We start from the raw sequence: 18,050 nt of genomic DNA on the forward strand, positions 1-18,050 counted from the left end.
ATGCAAGTCCAAGCTTAGCTGCCCTGCCCTGAGAGTTCTCTTATGACCAAGACGTCTGTGTGTTTCTAGTTACATGTTTGAATTTCCCAGGAAGCACCTCTTGTCATATCAAGTAGGAATTTTTTCCTTCCCTCCCAGGGACTTCCCAGGAGCAAAAGCAATCTGGTTGTCTCTATGTTTGGTGGGGGTGGGTGTTATAAATTACTTCTGCATGTTAGTCCATGTTAGGAAACAAACATTCATTGGGGGATTTGGGTATGTTTTATTTCATATATATATATATATATATATATATATATATATATATATATATATATTTAATATATTTATTTCATATATGCATGAACATAAATGTATACATATTCATGTTTACTGCATGTGCAAATGCATACATCAATGTGTGTGTATATATATAATGATTGCTCTATAATTTGGAAATCTTGTGGGATTCTTAAAAAAATGTCTATGTACTAAAAGGACTTCCCCTTTTAACGGAAGACAATGCTCTCTTTTGCCTCCCTTCAGGTGTACTCATCTATGAAGAAAGTATTTTTTTAAAAAATTTTAATAGAAAAAGTTGACTTGCAATATTATGTAGTTTCAGGTATACTGCATAGTGCTTTGACGTATGCATACATTATGAAATGGTCACCACCATAAGTCTAGTAACCATCTGTTCCCAAACGAAGTTATTACAGTGTTATTGACCATATTCCTTTTGCTGTATGTGACAGGACCTTGACTTGCTAATTTCATTACTGGAGGTTTTTTTTTTTTTTTTTACATTTTATTCATTATTTATTTATTATTTATTTTTGGCTGTGTTGGGTCTTCGTTTCTGTGCGAGGGCTTTCTCTAGTTGCGGCAAGCGGGGGCCACTCTTCATCGCCATGCGCGGGCCTCTCACTATCGCGGCCTCTCTTGCTGCGGAGCACAGGCTCCAGACGCGCAGGCTCAGTAATTGTGGCTCACGGGCCTAGTTGCTCCGCGTCATGTGGGATCTTCCCAGACCAGGGCTCGAACCCGTGTCCCCTGCATTGGCAGGCAGATTCTCAACCACTGTGCCACCAGGGAAGCCCATTACTGGAGGGTTTTACCTCTTAATACCCTTCACCTATTTCATGTACCCCCCGCCCTCTCCCTCTGGCAGTCAACCCTTTGTATCTAAGAGTTTCTTTTTGTTTTGTTTGTTTTTCTTGTCTGACTGCTATGGCTAGGACTTCCAATACTATGTGGAACGAAAGTGGTGAGAGTGGGCATCTTTATCTTGTTCCTGATCCTAGAGGAAATGCTTTCACCTATTCACCATTGAGTATGATGTTGGCTGTGGTTTTGTCATATCTGGCCTTTATTATGTTGAGGTATATTCCCTCTATACCCACTTCATTGAAAGTTTTTTTATCATAAATGAATGTTGCATTTTGTAAAAAGCTTTTTCTGCAGCTATTGAGATGATTATATGATTTTTATTCCTCAGTTTGTTTACATGATGTATCACATTGATTGATTTGTCGATATTGAACCATCCTTGCAACTCTGGGATAAACCTCACTTAATCATGGTGTAATATCCTTTTAATGTATTGTTGAATTTGATTTTCTAATATTTTGTTGAGGAGTTTTGGATCTATATTCATCAGGGATATTGGCCTGTAATTTTCTTTTTTTCTGGTGTCTCTGTCTAGTTTTGGTATAAAGGCAATTCTGGCCTCACAGAATGAATTTGAAAGTGTTCCTTTCTCTTCAATTTTGGGGAATAGTTTGAGAAGGATAGGCATTAACTCTTCTTTAAATGTTTGGTAGATTCACCTGTGGAGCTGTCTGGTCTTTGACTTTTGTTTATTGGGAGTTTTTTGATTACCGAATCAATTTCATTACTGGTAATTGGTCTTTCTTACTTTCTATTTCTTCCTGATTCAGTCTCAGGAGATTGCACATTTCCAGGAATTTATTCATTACTTATAGGTTGTCCAATTTATTGATGTATAATTATTTACAGTAATCTCTTACGATCCTCTGTATTTCTCTGGTGTTAATTGTAACTTTCTTTTCATTTATGATTTTATTTAATTGGGCCCTTGAGAAAGTATTTTTAAATTTTTAAGTACTGCTTCTGGAAAAAAATTCTATCAGCTATTTTAATTAGGCCAGTTAATGATTTTTAAATATATGAAAGAAAATATTATGTTGTCAAAATACATATTGCTTATAAATTAATATTTCAAGCTAATTAAGTCATGCAAAATGATCTTTTATAGTCATGGCATCCACAGATAGAGGTATCTAATGTGATATGGCTGGAAAAAGACTAAATATTCTCCCAGAATTTAAACATTGTATTTATATTATTTTTTTAATTTTTATGTTTTTATTTTATATTGGAGTATATTTGATTTACAATGTTGTATTACATTTAGGTGTACAGCAAAGTGATTCAGTTATACATATACGTATATCTATTCTTTTTCAGATTCTTTTCCTATTTAGGTTATTACAGAATATTGAGTAGAGTTCCCTATACTATACAGTAGGTCCTTGTTGATTCCTATTTTATATATACTAGTGTGTATATGTTAATCCCAACCTCCTAATTTACGCCCTCCCCCTTTTTTCACTTTGGTAACCATAAGTTTGTTTTCTAAGTCTGTGAGTCTGTTTCTGTTTTGTAAGTAAATTCATTTGTATCATTTGTTTAGATCCCTCATGTAAGTGATATGATATTTGTCTTTCTCTGACTTCACTTAGTATGATAATCCATCTATGTTGCTGCATATAGAATTATTTTATTCGTTTTTATGGCTGAGTAATATTCCATTGTATATATGTACCAGCATCTTCTTTATCCATCCATCTGTTCATGGACCTGTACACTGCTTCCATAGCTTCACTATTGTAAATAGTACTGCAATAAATATTTAGGGTGCATGTATCTTTTTGAATTAAGGTTTTCTCCAGATATATGCCCAGGAGTGGGATTGCTGGATCATATGGTAGCTCTATTTTTAGTTTTTTGAGGAACCTCCATAATGTTCTCCATAGTGGCTGTACGAATTTACATTCCCACCAACAGTGTAGAAAGGTTCCCTTTTCTTCACACCCTCTCCAGCATTTATTGTTTGTAAGGTTTTTGATGATGGACCATTCTGACTGGTGTGAGGTGATACCTCATTGTAGTTTTGATTTGCGTTTCTCTAATAATGAACGATGTTAAGCATCTTTTCATGTGCTTTTGACCATCTGTATGTCTTCTTTGGAGAAATGTCTATTTAGATCTTTGGCCCATTTTTGGATTGGGTTGTTTGTTTTTTACATGTTGAGTTGCGTGAACTGTTTGTATATTTTGGAGATTAATCCCTTGTCAGTTGCATCATTTGCGAACATTTTCTCCCATTCTGTGGGTTGTCTTTTCCTCTTGTTTATAGTTTCCTTTGCTGTGCAAAAGGTTTTAAGTTTAATTAGGTCCTGTTTGCTTATTTTTGTTTTTATTTTCATTACTGTAGGAGGTGGATCCAAAAAGATATTGCTGCAGTTTATGACAAAGTGTATTCTGCCTATGTTTTCCTCTAAGAATTTTATAATATGCAGTCTTACATATAGGTCTTTAATCCATTTTGAGTTTATTTTTGTATATGGTGTTAGAGAATGTTCTAATTTCATTCTTTTACATGTAGCTGTCCAGTTTTCCCAGCACCACTTATTGAAGAGACTGTCTTTTCTCCATTGTATATCCTTGCCTCCTTTGTCATAGATTAGTTGACCATAGGTGTGTGGGTTTATTTCTGGGTTTTCTATCCTGTTCCATTGGTCTATATTTCTGTGTTTGTGCCAGTACAAAACTGTTACTGTAGCTTTGTAGTATAGTCAGAAGTCAGGTAGCCTGATTCCTCCAGCTCCATTTTCCTTTCTCAAGATTGCTTTGGCTATTTGGGGTATCTTGTGTTTCCACACAAATTTTTAAATTTTTTGTTCTACTTCTGAGAAAAATGTAATTGGGAATTTGATAGGGATTACATTGAATCTATAGATTGCCTTGGGTAATATAGTCATTTTGACAATATTGATTCTTCCATTCAAGGAACATGGTATATCTTTCCATCTGTTTGCCTCATCTTCGGTTTCTTTCATCAAAGTCTTTTAGTTTTCAGAGTACAGGTCTTTTGCCTCCTTAGGTAGCTTTATTCCTATGTATTTTTTTCTTTTTGATGTGATGGTAAATGGCATTGTTTCCTTAATTTCTCTTTCTGATCTTTCATTGTTATTGTATAGAAATGCAACAGAAATCTGTGTATTAATTTTGCATCCTGTAACTTTACCACATTCATTGATGAGCTCTAGAAGGTTTCTGGTAGCATCTTTAGGATTTTCTATATATAGTACCATATCATCTGCAGACAATGACAATTTTACTTCTTTTCCAATTTGGATTTCTTTTACTCCTTTTTTCCTCTGATTGCCGTGGGTAGGACTACCAAAACTATGTTGAATAAAAGTGGCAGGAGCGCACATCCTTATCTTGTTCCTGATCTTAGAGGAAATACTTTCAGCTTTTCACCATAGAGTATGATGTTAGCTGTGGGTTTGTCATATATGGCTTTTATTATGTTGAGGTATGTTCCCTCTATGCCCACTTGTTGGAGAGTTTTTATCATAAATGGGTGTTGAATTTGTCAAAAGATTTTTCTGCACCTATTGAGATGATCATATGGTTTTTATTCTTCAATTTGTTAATGTCATGTATTGTACTGATTGATTTGTGGAGACTGAAAAATCCTTGCATCCCTGGGATACTCCCACTTAATCATGGTGTATGATCCTTTTAATGTATTGTTGGATTCGGTTTGCTAGTATTTTTGCGTCTATGTTCATCAGTGATATTGTTCTGTAATTTTCTTTTTTTGTGGTATCTTTGTCTGGTTTTGGTATCAGGGTGATGGTGGCCTCATAGAATGAGTTTGTGAGTATTCCTTTCTCTGCAGTTTTTTGGAATAGTTTTAGAACAGTGGCTGTTAACTCTTCTCTAAATGTTTGATAGAATTTACCTGTAAAGCCAGCAAAAGTCCTGGACTTTTGTTTGTTGGGAATTTTTTAATCACAGTGTCAATTTCATTACTTGTGATTGGTCTGTTCATATTTTCTATTTCTTCCTGGTTCAATCTTGGGAGATTGTACCTTTCTAAGAATTTGTCCATTTCTTCTAGGTTGTCCATTTTATTGGCAAATACTTGCCTATAGTAGTCTCTTATGATCCTTTTTATTTCTGTGGTGTTGTAACTTTTCCTTTTTCATTTCTAGTTTTATTGATTTGGGCTTTCTTCCTTTTTTCTTGATGAGTCTGCCTAAGGGTTTATCAATTTTGTTTATCTTTTCAATGAACCAACTTTTAGTTTCATTGATCTTTTCTATTGTTTTCTTCATCTCTATTCCATTTATTTCCACTCTGATCTTTATAATTTCTTTCCTTCTACTAACTTTGGGTTTTGTTTGTTCTTCCTTCTCCAGTTGCTTTAGGTGTAAGGTTAGGTTGTTTATTTGTCATTTTTCTTGTTACCTGAGGTAAGATTGTATTGTTATAAACTTCCCTCTTAGAACTGCTTTTGCCACATCCCATAGGTTTTGTTTCATCATGTTTTCATTTTCATTTGTCTCTAGATATTTCTTGATTTCCTCTTTGATTTCTTCAGCGATCGATTAATTATTTAGTAACATATTGTTTAGCCTCCATGTGTTTGTATTCTTTTGCAGTATTTTTCTTGCAGTTGATTTCTAATCTCATAACGTTGTTTTTAGAAAAGATGCTTAATATGATATCAGGTTTTTTTTAATTTATTGAGACTTGCTTTATGGCCCAGCATGTGATCTATCCTGGGGAATGTTCCATGTGTATTCTGCTGCTTTTGGATAAAATGTTCTATCAATATTAATTAAGTCCATCAGGTCTAATGTGTCATTTAAGGCCCGTGTGTCCTTATTGATTTTCTGTCTGGAAGATCTGTGCACTGTTGTAAGTGGGGTGTTACAGTCCCCCACTATGATTGTGTTACTGTTGATTTCTCCTTTTATGGCTATTAGCATTTGCCTTATATATTGAGGTGCTTCTGTGTTGGGTGCATATATATTTACAATTGTTATATCTTCTTCTTGGATTGATCCCTTGATCATTATGTAGTGTCTTTCTTTGTCTCATGTAACAGCCTTTATTTTAAAGTCTCTTTTGTCTGACATGAGTATTACCACTCCAGCTTTCTTTTGATTTCCGTTTGCATGGAATAACTTTTTCCATCTTCTCACTTTCAATCTGTGTGTGTCCCTAGATCTGAAGTGGGTCTCTTGTAGACAGCATATATACGAATCTTCTTTTCATATCCATTCATCCACTCTATGTCTTTTGGTTGGAGCATTTAATCCATTTACATTTAAGGTAATTATCAATATGTATGTTCTTGTGGCCATTTTGTTAATTGTTTTGGATTTGTTTTCATAGGTCTTTTTTCTTCCATTCCTCTTTTATTATCTTCTCTTGTTATTTGATGACTATCTTTAGTGTTGTGTTTGGATTCCTTTTTCTTTTTTATGTGTATAGCTATTGTAGATATTTGGTTTATGGTTACCATGAGCTTTTGATATAGCAGTCTGTATATAGACAAGATTGTCTTAAGTTGCTTGTCTCAATTTCAAATGCATTACTAATATCCTGCATTGGTACTTTCCTCACAGTTGCTGGTTTTGATATCATATTTGTGTGTGGATGATTTCCTACCTTTACTCTATGTTTGCCTTTACCTGTGAACTTTCCCATTTGTGTTTTTCTTCTTTCTAGTTGTGACCTTTTCTTTTCTGCCTAGAGGAGTTCCTTTAGTATTTGCTCTAAAGCTGGTTTGGTGGTGCTAAATTCTCTTAGTTTTTACTTGTTTGGAAATCTTTTGATTTCTCCATTGAATCTGAATGAGTGCCTTGCTGGGTAGAGTATTCTTGGTTGCAGATTTTTCCTTTTCATCACTTTAAATATATCATGCCACTCCCTTCTGTCCTGCAGAGTTTTTGCTGAAAAATCAGCTGATAACCTTATGGGGATTCCCTTGTATTTTATTTGTTGCTTTTCAAGTGTTGCTTTTAATATTTTCTCTTTGTCTTTAAGTTTTATCAATTTAATATGTGTCTCAGTGTGTTCCTCCTTGGGTTTATCCTATATGGGACTCTGCACTTCTTGGACTTGGGTGACTGTTCCCTTTCCCATGTTAAGGAAGTTTCAGCTATTGTCTCTTCAGATATTTTCTCAGGTCCTTTCTCTCTCTTGTCTCCTTCTGGGACCCACATAATGTAAATGTTGGTGTGTTTCATGTTGTCCCAGAGGTCTCTTAGGCTGTCTTCATTTCTTGTCATTCTTTTTTCTTTATTCTGTTCCACGGCAGTGATTTCCACCATTCTGTCTTCCAGCTCACTTATCCGTTCTTCTGCCTCATTTATTCTGCTATTGATTCCTTCTAGTGTGTTTTTCATGTCAATTATTATATTGTTCATTTCTGTTTGTTTATTCTTTATGTCTTCTAGCTCTTTGTTAAACATTTCTTGTATCTTCTCAGTCTGTGCCTCCATTCTTTTTCCGAGATCTTGGATCATCTTTACTATCATTACTCTGTATTATTTTTTGGGTAGATTGCCTATCTATCTCCAGTTCACTTCATTGTTCTTCTGGGGTTTTATCTTGTTCTTTTATCTGGAACATATTCCTTTGTTGTCTCATTTTGTCTAACTTTCTGTGATTGCCATTTCTGTTCCGTAGGCTGCAGGGTTGTAGTTCCTCTTGCTTCTCGTGTCTGCCCCCATCTCGCTGGGATTTCTTCTTTGTCTTTAGATGTAGAATATCTTTTTTGGTAGATTCCCGTCATTTTTGTCAATGGTTATTCAACAGTTTATTGTGACTTTGGTGTTTTCTTGAGAGGAGTTGCACTCTAGTTCTTCTACTCAGCTGTCTTGTCTCCAACCTAAAAATCTGTTTATCAAAAAATTAGCCTCATTAACAGGTCTTCCACAAGGTCACTCTTAATGATGTCCTTTATTCATTTAACTGCCTTAATCAGCACTCACTGCTTCAGCAAAATTCAGCTATACACATAGGCTATAATCCCCAGGCTCCTATGAAAGAAATTCAGCTTCAGTTTCTGTCCACTGCAGGTGTGTAGCTGTTTAAGCCAGTGTTAAATTTACACTGTTCTGTCTCCTCCCCAGGTGATAAGGAAGGGGGATGTGAAGACCAGCATCCTTAAAATTCTGTGGCTGTCTCTCTGCATTCAACAGATCAAAAGCTATAAACACTGTATTTATATTATCTTTAAAGAAAACCTTTGTGTCTTTTTTTCCTTCTTAACAAAATTATTTCCTCCTTATTCTTTCTCAAATCAGAAATAATGTCCCAATAGGGAAACACTTTGTACATGAAAATATAACCCAGTATTGTTACATGATTGTTTCTGCTCTGTAAAATTAAAAATGGTCTATACTTGGATCAAATCATTTTTCACATTAGGGTTTGCTTTCTAGGAGTAGGAAAATTTGAGGAAAGGGGACAATACAAGAAATTTATTTATTTGTTTGTTTGTTTGTTTTTTTGGCTGTGTTGGGTCTTCGTTGCTGTGCACGGGCTTTCACTAGTTGCGGCAAGTGGAAGCTACTCTTCGTTGCAGTGCACAGGCTTCTCATTGTTGTGGCTTCTCTTGTTGCAGAGCACGGGCTTTAGGCACATGGGGTTCAGTAGTTGTGTCTCATGGGCTCTAGAGCGCAGGCTCAGTAGTTGTGGTGCACAGGCTTAGTTACTCCGCGGCATGCGGGACCTTCCCGGGCCAGGGATTGAAACCATGTCCCCTGCATTGGCAGGCGGATTCTTAACCACTGCATCACCAGGGAAACGCAAGAAATTTTTTTAGCATGTGACACACTCATTAGTTGGTCATTATTAATATATAAATTTTATCTATTTTTACCTGCTGTGGTTTTTAAATGCATTTTAAATGCAAGAAAATCATCCCATATATCCAAATTCAGATTAATACCCATTTTTGGAGATGCTGTGTAAAATTGAGACAGTTTTAATACATTTGTTTAATAGTAGACAATTGGCAATTACATTTGGGAATATGTTTTCTTTTTTTCCAAGCTGGAAAGGAATATAGGTGTCTCAAATGGAGTTTTCTCAAATTCTACAAAACTCCACATTGTGCTCTGATTTTTAATACCCTAGCAAATGTGGCTAAATACACCTACCATTTTTACAAATTTGACAGCTCCATGCTCCCTCTAATTCCTTATTAACCAGGGTCTTCAACCAATCCTGTCTTGTTTTTATCTCTCCTTGACAATAACTACGTTTGTCAAGGACAGCAAATGCCCTCTTTTGTTGGACTCTCAATCTCTACTTGGTTTCCCAGTGTTCCCATACTGTGGAACTCAAGCCTGGACCCTGCTCTCTGCTCTGCTCTGCTCTCTCCCTAGGGTACCACATTTGGCTCCTTTGCTTTACATTTTTGTTTGATGTAAATTATCAGATTCTCATATGTGCCTCAGAAATAATGTCTAAATCAAAAACTTTATTTTTATCTGTACTGAAACCTCTTCTTAGTTTTCCCCACTATAGTAAATGTCACTGTATTAGTGTCCTATGACTGTAGTGATGATTACCACAAATCTGGTGGTATAAAACAACGGGAATGTATTGTCCCACAGTTCTGGAGGCCATAGTCAGTTTTACTGGACCAGAAATTAAGGTGTCTGCAAAGCTGTGCTCTCTCTGGAGTCCCTAGGGTGTCATCCATTCCTGGCCTCTTCCAGATTCTGGTGGCTACCAACATTCTTTTGCTTGTGACCACAACACTCCAACATCTGCCTCCCTAGTGTCATTGCCTTCTCTTCTTTTTCTGTGTTCAGACCACTCTTTTCCTACCTCTTATAGGCTACATGTGATTGCATTTTAGGCCCACTTGGGTAATCCAGGATAATCTCCCCATCTCAAGATCCTTAATTTAATCTTATTTGCAAAGGTATTTATTTGCCATATAAGATAGCATTCATGTTCTAGGGATTCAGATGTGGGTATCTTTATTCCCCTTCAAAACTTTTTTTTAGGGGCTTCTCTGGTGGCGCAGTGGTTGAGAATCCACCTGCCAACGCAGAGGACCCGGGTTTGAGCCCTGCTCTGGGAAGATCCCACATGCCGTGGAGCAACTAAGCCCGTGCGCCACAACTACTGAGCCTGCGCTCTAGAGCCCACAAGCCACAACTACTGAGCCCACACAGCAAAGAAGACCCAACGCAGCCAAAAATTAATTAATTAAATAAATAAATTTAAAAAAAAAACAAAAAACAAAAACTTTTTTTTACACTGTGGTAGAATACACGTAACATGATATTTACCATCTTAACTATATTAAGTGTACAGTTTGATAGCATTGAGTATGTTCACTCTGGTGCTCAACCACCACCATCCTTCTCCAGAACTCTTTTCATCTTGTAAAACTGAAACTCTGTACCCATTAATAGCAACTCGCCATTCCCCCCTCCTCCCATCCTCTGGTAACCTCCATTAGTCTTTCTATCTCCATGAATTTGACCACTCTGCATACCTCATGTATATGGAATCATACAGTAACTGTCCTTTTATGATTGACATATCTCATATAATAATGTCCTCAAGATTTATCCATACTGTAGCATATGTCAGCATTCCCTTCCTTTTAAAGGCTGAATATTATTCCAATGTATGTGTATAACACCTTTTGCTTATCTATTCATTCATCCATGGATCCTTAGGTTGCTTCCACACTGTAGCTATTGTGAATAATGCTGCTATGAATATGGGTGTACAAATATCTCTTCAAGACCTGGCTTTTCATTCTCTTAAGTATATACCTAGAAGTAGAATTACTGGATGATAGACTAATTCTATTTTTAATTTTTTGAGGAACTGCATAACATTTTCCACAGTTACTGTACCATTTTCCATTCCTACCAACAGGGTGCAAGGGTTCCAGTTTCTCTATATCCTCACCAACACTTGTTTTCTGTTTATTTTGAATGTAGCCATCCTAATGGCTATGAGGTGATATCTCATTATGGATTTGATTTGCATTTCTCTAATGATTAGTGATATTGAGCATCTTTTCTTGTGCTTGTTGGTTTTGTATAACTTCTTTGGAGAAATATCTCTTCAGGTCCTTTGCCCATTTTTAAATTAGGTCCTTTGCCCATTTTTTAATTAGGTTGTTTGATTTTTTTGTTCATGAGTTTTTAGGAGTTCTTTATATATTCTGGATTCTAATCCCTTATCAGATTGATTTTCAAATATTTTGTCCCATTCTGTAGGTTTTTACTCTGTTAGTAATGTCTTTTAATGTACAAAAGTTTTAAGTTTTCATGAAATTTGTCTATTTTTCTTTTATAATCTGTGCCTTTGGTGCAATGTCCAAGAAATCATTGTCAAATTCAATGTTGTGGAGCTTTTGCATATTATTTTCTTCTAAGAGTTTTATAGTTTTAGGTCTGACATTTAGATCTTTGATCCATTTGGAGTTAAATTTTATATGTGGTATTAGTTAAGGGTCCAACTTCAGTTTTCTGCATGTGGATACTCAGTTTTCCCAGGACTACTGGTTGAAAGACTGTCCTTTCTCCATTGAATGATCTTGGCACCCACGTCGAAAATCATTTGGCCATATTTGCGAAGGTTTATTTCTGGGATCTCTGTTCTATTCCCTTGGTTTATATGTCTGTTTTCATGCCAGTAGCACAGGGTTTTGATTACCGTAGCTTTCTAGTAAGTTTTGAAACCAGGAAGTGTGAGTCTCCAGCTTTGTTCCTGTTTTTCAAGATTGTTTTGGCTATTCATGGTCTCCTGAGATTCCCTATAAATTTTAAGATAGGTTTTTTTCTTCATTTCTGCACAAAAGGCCATTGGGATTTTGATAGGGATTCCATTCAATTTGTAAGGCACTTTGGATAATATTGACATCTTAACAATATTAACTCTTCCAATACATGAACCTGGAATGTGTTTCCATTTATTTACATCTTCTTTAATTTCTTTCAGAAATGTTTTGTAGTTTTCATTGTATAAGTCTTTCACCTCCTTTGTTAATTCCCAAGTATTTAATTCTTTTTGATGCTATGCTATTGTAAATAGAAATGTTTTCTGAATTTCCTTTGTAGATCGTTCATTATTAGTGTATAGAAATTGAATTGCTTTTTGAGTGTTGACTTTATATCCTGCTACTTTGCTGAATTTATTTATCAGTTCTACTGGGCTTTTTGTAAAATCTTTATTGTTTTCTACATATAAGATCATATCATCTGCAAACAATAATAATTTTACTTCTTCCTTTCTGATTTAGATGTCTTTTGTGCTCCTGAATTCGGTTTGCTAGTATTTTGTTGAGGATTTTGCATTATTGTTCATAAGGGAAATTGATCTGTAGTTTTCTTTTTTTGTAATGTCTTAGTCTAGGTTTGATATCTGGAAAATGCTGGCCTCATAGAATGAGTTAGGAAGTATTCCCTCCACTTTGATTATTTTTAAAATTTAAGGATTTGTGTTAGATCTTTAAATGATTGGTAGAGTTTACCAGTGAAGCCATAAGGTCCACTGCTTTTCTTTGGGGAGATATTTTTGATTACTGATTCAGTCTCCTTACTAGTTATAGGTATACTTATAGGATTTCTATTGCTTTGTGATTCAGACTTGGTAGACTTTGTGTTTCTAAAAATTTGTTCATTTCATTTAGATTTTCCAGTGTGTTAGCATACAATTGTTCATAGTACTTTCTTATAATCTTTTTTATTTCTTTAGCATCAGTTGTAATGTCCCCACTTTCATTTCTGTCTTTTTTTTTTAGTTGTCTTTTTTTCATTCTTTTAGCCAGATAGCTAAAGGTTTGTCAACTTTTTTGATCTTTTCAAAGAACTAACTTCTAGCTTTGTTGATTTTCTCTATTTTATATTTCATTTATCTCTGCTTTAATCTTTATTATTATTATTATTATTCTTGTAGTTTTGGGTTTAGTTTGTTCTTTTCCCAGTTTCTGAGGTTGTAAAGTTAGGTTGTTAATTTGGGATGTTTCTTCTTTTTCAGTGTTAGTGTTTATAGCTATAAATCCCAACCCACCCCCACCCATAGCACTGCTTTCACTGTTTCCTGTAAGTTTTGGTACATTGTGTTTTCATTTCATTTGCCTCAAGACATTTTCTAATTTACCTTGTGATTTCTTCTTTGATCCATTGGTTGTTTGAGTGTGTAGTTTCATTTCCACAAATTTGTGAATTTTCCAATTTGCCTTCTGTTACTGATTGTGAACTTCATCTCACTGTGGTCAGAGAAGATACTTTGTATGATATCTATCTTTTAGGGCATGGATGTCTTGGTGGGGCGGGGGGTCCATTATTCATCCTACCACAGTCACTAATTTCTATGCAGTAGTTTACACCAAAACTAGGAGTTCTCTTTGATAACTCTCTTTACCATTCTAATACAGTACATCAGCAAGTACTCTCAGTTATTCAAATGTATCACCTTTCCTCCATGTCAACTGTGACCCCTACCCAGGCCACTCCCTATTACATGGTCCTGCTTTATTACCTTTATAGAGCTTATCGCTGTTTGAATTGTCTTATTTGTTTACATGCATGCTTTATATTATCTATCTCCATTGTTAATTTTTGAAAGCAGGGATCATTTTGCTCAGAGCCATATCTGCAGTAACTAAAACAGAGTCTGTCACCCAGGAATTAATAAAGGAATTTTCAGTGAATTTTAATTAAGAAAAAATGATTCACACTTGTATAGTGATTAACATGGGTCAGTGCATTAAATATATTTGTTAAATAAGTCCTCACAACAACTTTATGAAGTAGGAACTTCTAATTTCCCAGTTTTTAAAATCAGAGAATAGAGGAACAGAGAATAAATTTGTTTCCCATGGTCACAGATCTTAAAAAGTTATGATCCTGGATTTAAACCCAAGAAGTGTGGCCACAGTTTCTGATTCATACTGTCTTTTCTTTTATTTTTTCTTTTTTATCATTGGCTTCTATGCAACACTTGTGATTTTAAAGTACATGTCACATATGAAGAAATTTTCCTTGAACTTCTCCCAAATTCCCCCTTTTTCCCCATTTCTTAACTAATGTGATCAATTGTTGTGTAGAATTAATGGAAGGGAATACAAATCTTGAAACGACTATTTTTTTTCTTCAATTAGTACCTCCAAAGTTTGCCAGACCCCATTTTCTTTCCCTGGTGCAAATCTTTAAACATAGATCTTCAATCACTTTTTCTTGTTAAAAGAGCATTCAATTTAAAAAGGAAATTATATATCTGTGTTAAGTGCCTGGCCTTAATTATTGTCAGTTTTCCTTGTGCTTAACATCAGGCCTAAGTTACTAGGGTCTTTTACTTGTGTAAGGAAATGGCATTAGTGCTTCTAAACATCCTGAATACTACTTGAGATTAAATCATTATTGAAAATATTAATATGTTACCATGTTTATTTAAGAACCTACTAAGTTTCCTTACTTGCTTAACTGAGGAAAAAACAATTCTCCTGATGGAAAGGTTCAAGAACAAAGACAAGGAGATCAGTTGCATGATTCTATCAAAAGAACAAGAATAAGAAAAAACCAAGTGCTTCTACAGACATTGAAGAAGTTAGCTGATGAAACTTGTTAGAAAATCGCTGTGAGTACTGATAGAAGAGAAAAATTCAAGGATTCTGGCTTAACTTGACAAATAATAATGGAATTTACTGAGATAAGGCACAAGGATGAGGGGCAAGTTTGAAAAAAAAATTTAAAAAGAAATGATAGAGTATTAAAATCCTAGATTTCAAACCTAAAATCCTAGATTTCAAGCTTGTGATATGTGTTCTCTGCCTAAAGAATAGCAGAGAATAAATATCATAAATCACATTTCCTAAAAGCTCTTTCAGGCATTGGAAGGAAGTCAAAGTCATTGAAAACCTTGATCTTAAATAGCTTTAGCAGAAAGAAAGGAAAATAAATCATTTCTTGGCAAACTGGTCATTCTTTAATGAAGTAACTTATCTACATCAAACTAGATGTTATCTCACAGAAGACATTTAATACCCTCCCAGTACAGTTATTCTTTTTCATTACTCTCTCTTTGAGTTGTATTCCCTTTTGCAATTATTATATGCTTTTCTGAAGATCATGGCTTTATTAATTTGTTAATAATTTATCAAAAAGTATAAAATGGAGAGTAGTTCAGGTAGGTCATCTCTTTATAAAACCATTATAGCTTATGATTTTTAAAAATCTAAATGAGGTTGTATGGGTCAACTTAACCTTGCCTGCAGCTTTGCATGTAACCCACTGTGGGAAGAATTCCCAATGAAAACAGTTTAAGATGTTGAGCAAAATACAAAAGGAGAAAAAAAGAACACTTTTTATATTTACCTCTGAACAGGAAAGAAGTTAAGGATTCCTCACATGTCAAAAACGAAGTGAGAACAGAAAGCGAGAGTATTAGGCTAACCGAAGCCCCACTTATGCATAATCCTGATGACCAGTTTAGACCTTGAGAGCCAAGGGGAACTGGGCAGAAAATAAAGCCTAAGACCTTTACGAAGTGGAGACTCAAGACCCCTACGTAAAGCGGGACCCCAAAGAACCTACGAGCTCAGTGTGAGAAGACATACTAGTACATGTGTTGCATTTGCACCATAAAAGGAGAAAGACAGAAAATGTGTCTGTATTAACTTTGGTACTAGGTGGAGGTAGAAAATCCACTTCCCTGAGAATCTGCAACCAAATGCAAATGCTTCTATGGATTTGCAGCACCAGTCTACTCTATAAAGTCCAGAACCATCAAGATATTTATTTTAATGAGGCTGCCAAAGTGGCTGGTATATGCAAATGCAAATCCTTCTTGAAGGTAATTCACCTTTAAACCAGGCCTCAAAAGAATTCTATGAAGTTCAACAAATATAATTTTAGAGTAAAAAAAAAGTTCAGAAAACACAGACGGAAATAGACACTATAAGCAAAACAGTAAAAATAAGGGAGAGCAGAATCAGACATATATATTTGTATCATATGCAGAAAATATAAAAATATTATGTTAATATGTTTAAATGTATAAAAGAGGGATTTAAAAATAAACAAAAATTGACTGAAAACATAGAGAACCAAATATAATTTTTAAAATGAAATTTTAAAAACTCAATCAGTAGAAAACAAGATAAGAGAAAAACAACAAAAACATACAACAAGCAGGAAATCAAAAGATACCAACAATCTTAATAAACATTTAAAAACTAAAATCTGTAGTTAAAAGATGAAAATTATCAGACTGGATTTTACAAATAATTCACATATATTGTATTCATAAGAAATATATGTAAAACATGAGTCACAAAAATTAAAAATCAAAGAATGGAAACTGTACCAGAAAAATACGAATCAGAATAATACTGATATAGCCATAGTAATATAAGTCAAACCTCATTTTAAAGAAAAATGCATTACTTGAGATAAAAAAGTTCACGAAATATTTATGAAAGAATCCAGTTTATCACAAACATTATAATTTTAGCCAATTTTTTTTAAACATCTTTATTGAAGAATAATTGCTTTACAATGGTGTGTTAGCTTCTGCTTTATAACAAAGTGAATCAGTTATACATATACATATGTTCCCATATCTCTTCCCTCTTGCATCTCCCTCCCTCCCACCCTCCCTATCCCACCCCTCTAGGTGGTCACAAAGCACCGAGCTGATCTCCCTGTGCTATGCGGCTGCTTCCCACTAGCTATCTATTTTACATTTGGTAGTGTATATATGTCCATGACACTCTCTCACCCTGTCACATCTCACCCCTCCCCCTCCCCATATCCTCAAGTCCATTCTCTAGTAGGTCTGTGTCTTTATTCCCATCTTGCCACTAGGTTCTTCATGACCTTTTTTTTTTTTTTCCCTTAGATTCCATATATATGTGTTAGCATACTGTATTTCTTTTTCTCTTTCTGACTTACTTCACTCTGTATGACAGACTCTAACTCCATCCACCTCATTACAAACACCTCCATTTCATTTCTTTTTATGGCTGAGTAATATTCCATTGTATATATGTGCCACATCTTCTTTATCCATTCATCCGATGATGGACACCTAGGTTGCTTCCATGTCCTGGCTATTGTAAACAGAGCTGCAATGAATATTTTGGTACATGACTCTTTCTGAATTATGGTTTTCTCAGGGTATATGCCCAGTAGTGGGATTGCTGGGTCGTATGGTAGTTCTATTTTTAGTTTTTTAAGGAACCTCCATACTGTTCTCCATAGTGGCTGTATCAATTTACATTCCCACCAACAGTGCAAGAGTGTTCCCTTTTCTCCACACCCTCTCCAGCATTTATTGTTTCTAGATTTTTTGATGATGGCCATTCTGACCGGTGTGAGATGATACCTCATTGTAGTTTTGATTTGCATTTCTCTAATGATTAATGATGTTGAGCATTCTTTCATGTGTCTGTTGGCAATCTGTATATCTTCTTTGGAGAAATGTCTATTTAGGTCTTCTGCCCATTTTTGGATTGGGTTGTTCGTTTTTTTGTTATTGAGCTGCATGAGCTGCTTGTAAATCTTGGAGATTAATCCTTTGTCAGTTGCTTCATTTGCAAATATTTTCTCCCATTCTGAGGGTTGTCTTTTGGTCTTGTTTACGGTTTCCTTTGCTGTGCAAAAGCTTTTAAGTTTCATTAGGTCCCATTTGTTTATTTGTGTTTTTATTTCCATTTCTCTAGGAGGTGGGTCAAAAAGGATCTTGCTGTGATTTATGTCATAGAGTGTTCTGCCTATGTTTTCCTCTAAGAGTTTGATAGTGTCTAGCCTTACACTTAGGTCTTTAATCCATTTTGAGTTTATTTTTGTGTATGGTGTCAGGGAGTGTTCTAATTTCATACTTTTACATGTACCGGTCCAATTTTCCCAGCACCACTTATTGAAGAGGCTGTCTTTTCTCCACTGTATATGCTTGCCTCCTTTATCAAAGAT

At 35.1% G+C, this 18,050-nt stretch overlaps 1 protein-coding gene across 1 annotated transcript in view; it reads left to right on the forward strand.

Moving 5' to 3' along the window:
• Positions 1-18,050, forward strand: part of ADAMTS19 (ADAM metallopeptidase with thrombospondin type 1 motif 19) — a 302,428-nt gene that overhangs the window by 206,024 nt on the left and 78,354 nt on the right. The gene's annotated exons all lie outside the window — the stretch shown is intronic.

This window comes from Eubalaena glacialis, chromosome 4, assembly GCF_028564815.1.
Source record: "Eubalaena glacialis isolate mEubGla1 chromosome 4, mEubGla1.1.hap2.+ XY, whole genome shotgun sequence".
Classification (NCBI taxonomy): Eukaryota; Metazoa; Chordata; class Mammalia; order Artiodactyla; family Balaenidae; genus Eubalaena; species Eubalaena glacialis.